The 2,860-nt window shown below is 40.5% G+C and overlaps 1 pseudogene; it reads left to right on the forward strand.

The window, feature by feature from the left end:
• Positions 1–417: 417 nt before the first annotated feature.
• On the forward strand, positions 418–2,360 carry LOC132481634 (tigger transposable element-derived protein 1-like; annotated as a pseudogene).
• The last annotated feature ends 500 nt before the right edge of the window (positions 2,361–2,860 follow it).

Below are 2,860 nucleotides of genomic sequence, written 5' to 3' on the forward strand. Positions count from 1 at the left end.
TCACTTTATTGTGCTTCACAGATATTGTTTTTTTTGTTTGTTTGGTTTTTTTTAACAGATTGAAGGTTAATGGTAACCCTGTGTCGAGCAAGTCTGTTGGCACCATTTTCCCAAAAGCATTTGCACACTTTGTGTCTCTGTGTCACATTTTGGTTATTCTCCCAATATTTGAAAATTTTCATTATTATTATATTTCTTATGGTGACCTGTGATCAGTGATCTTTGATGTTACTCTTGTAATTGTTTTGGGGCACCACAGAACATGCCCATATATGATGGTGAACTTAATTGACAAATGTTGTGTGTGTTCTGACTGCTCAACTGACTGGCTATTCCCCCATCTTTCTCCCTCACCTTGGGCCTCCCTATTCCTTGAGAGGCAACAATATTGAAATTAGGCCAATTAATAACCTTACAATGGCCTCTAAGTGTTCAAGTGAAAGCAAGACTCGTTTGTCTCTCACTTTAAATCTAAAGCTAGAGATGATTAAGCTTCTTGAGGAAGGCATGTCGAAAGCCAAGATAGGCCAAAACTAAGCTTCTTGCACCAAACAGTTAGCCAAGTTGTGAATTCAAAGGAAAAATTCTTGAAGGAAATTAAAAGTGCTACGCCAGTGAACACACGAATGATAAGAAAGTGAAACAGCCTTATTTCTGATTTGGAGAAAGTTGTCGTGGTCTGGATAGAAGATCAAACCAGCCACAACATTCTCTTAAGCCAAAGCCTAATCCAGAGCAGGGTGCTAATTGTCTTCAATTCTGTAAAGGGTGAGAGAGGTAAGGAAGCTGCAGAAGAAAAGTTTGAAGCAAGCAGAAGTCGATTCATGAGGTTTAAGGAAGGAAGTCATCTCTATAACATAAAAGTGCAAGGTGAAGCAGCAAGTGCTAAGGTAGAAGCTGCAGCCAACTATCTAGCAGATGTAGCTAAGATAATTAATAAAGGAGGGCATGCTAAACAATAGAATTTCAAAACAGCCTTCTATTGGAGGAAGATGCTATCTAGGACTTTCATAGCCAGAGAGGAGAAAGCCAGTGCCAGGCTTCAAAGCCTCAAAGGACAGGCTGACTCTTTTTTTTTTTTTTTTTGGCGGTATGCAGGCCTCTCACTGTTGTGGCCTCTCCCGTTGCAGAGCACAGGCTCCGGACACGCAGGCTCAGTGGCCATGGCTCACGGGCCCAGCCGCTCCGCGGCACGTGGGATCCTCTCGGACCGGGGCACGAACCCACATCCCCCGCCTCGGCAGGCAGACCCTCAACCACTGCGCCACCAGGGAAGCCCGACAGGCTGACTCTTGTTGGGGGCTGATGCATATGGTGACTTGAAGTTGAAGCCAGTGCTCATTTACCATTCTGAAAATCCTAGGGCCCTTAAGAATTATGCTAAATATACTCTGCCTGTGCTTTATAAATGGAACAACAAAGCCTGGATGACTTCACATCTGTTTATAACACAGTTTACTGAGTATTTTAAGCTCACTGTTGAGACCTACTGGTCAGAAAAAAAGATTCGTTTTAAAATATTACTGCACCTGGTCACTCAAGAGCTCTGATGGAGATGTACCACGAGATTATATTTTCATGCCTGATAACACATTGTCCATTATGTAGCCCATGGATCAAGGAGTCATTTTGACTCTCAAGTCTTATTATTTAAGTACACTTTGTAAGGCTATAGCTGCCATAGACAGTGATTCCACTGATGGATCTGGGCAGAGTCAATTGAAAACCTCCTGGAAAGGATTCACCATTTTAGATGCCATTAAGAACATTCGTGATTCATGGGAAGAGGTCAAAGTATCAACATTAACAGGAGTTGGGAAGCAGTTGATTCCAACCCTCATGGATGACTTTGAGGGGTTCAAGTCTTCAGAGTAGGAAGTCACTGTTGATGTGGTGGAAATAGCAAGAGAACTAGAAGTAGAAGAGCCTGAAGATGTGACTGAATTGCTGCAATCTCATGATAAAACTTTAATGGATGAAGAGTTGCTTCTTATGGATGAGCAAAGAGAGTGGTTTCTTGAGATGGAATCTGCTCCTGGTAAAGATGCTGTGAAGATGGTGGAAATGACAACAGAGGATTTAGAACGTTTCATAGACTTAGTTGATAAATCCATTTCAGGGTGTGAGAGTATTGACTCCCATTTTGAAAGAAATTCTACTGTGGGTAAAATGCTGTCACACAGCATTGCATGCTACAGAGAGATCGTTCATGAAAGGAAGAGCCATTATCGATTCAGCAAACGTCATTGTCTTATGTTAAGAAATTGCCACAGCCACCCCAGTCATCAGCAACCACCACCCTGACCAGTCAGCAGCCAGCAACATGGAGGCAAGACCCTCCACCAGCAAAAAGGTTATGATGAGACGATGCAAGCATTTTTTTAGTAATAAAGTATTTTTAAATTGAGGTATGTACATTGTTTTTTAAGACAGAGCACTACTGTACACTTAGTAGACTACAGAATAGTGCAGACATATCTTTTATATGCACTAGAACGCCAAAAACGTCACATGACTCACTTTATTATGATATTCAATTTATTGCAGTGGTCTGGAATCCCGTAATATCTCTGAGGTGTCCCTATAGTTAATAATACTGTATTGTATACTTGAAATTTGCTATGAGAGTAGATCTTAAGTGTTCTCACCACACACAAAAAATAATGGTAACTATGTGAGGTGATGGATGTGTTGTGGTAATAATTTCACAATGTATACATATATTAAATCATCACATTATACCCCTTAAAATCACATTGGACAACCTAATATATACAATTTTTATTTGCAGTCATACCTCACTAAAGCTGGAAATAAAGTCTTTTAGAAAATTGAAAAAAGAAAGAAAGAAACTAAGTTG

The sequence above is a fragment of the Mesoplodon densirostris genome, chromosome X, assembly GCF_025265405.1.
Source record: "Mesoplodon densirostris isolate mMesDen1 chromosome X, mMesDen1 primary haplotype, whole genome shotgun sequence".
In the NCBI taxonomy this organism is placed as follows: domain Eukaryota; kingdom Metazoa; phylum Chordata; class Mammalia; order Artiodactyla; family Ziphiidae; genus Mesoplodon; species Mesoplodon densirostris.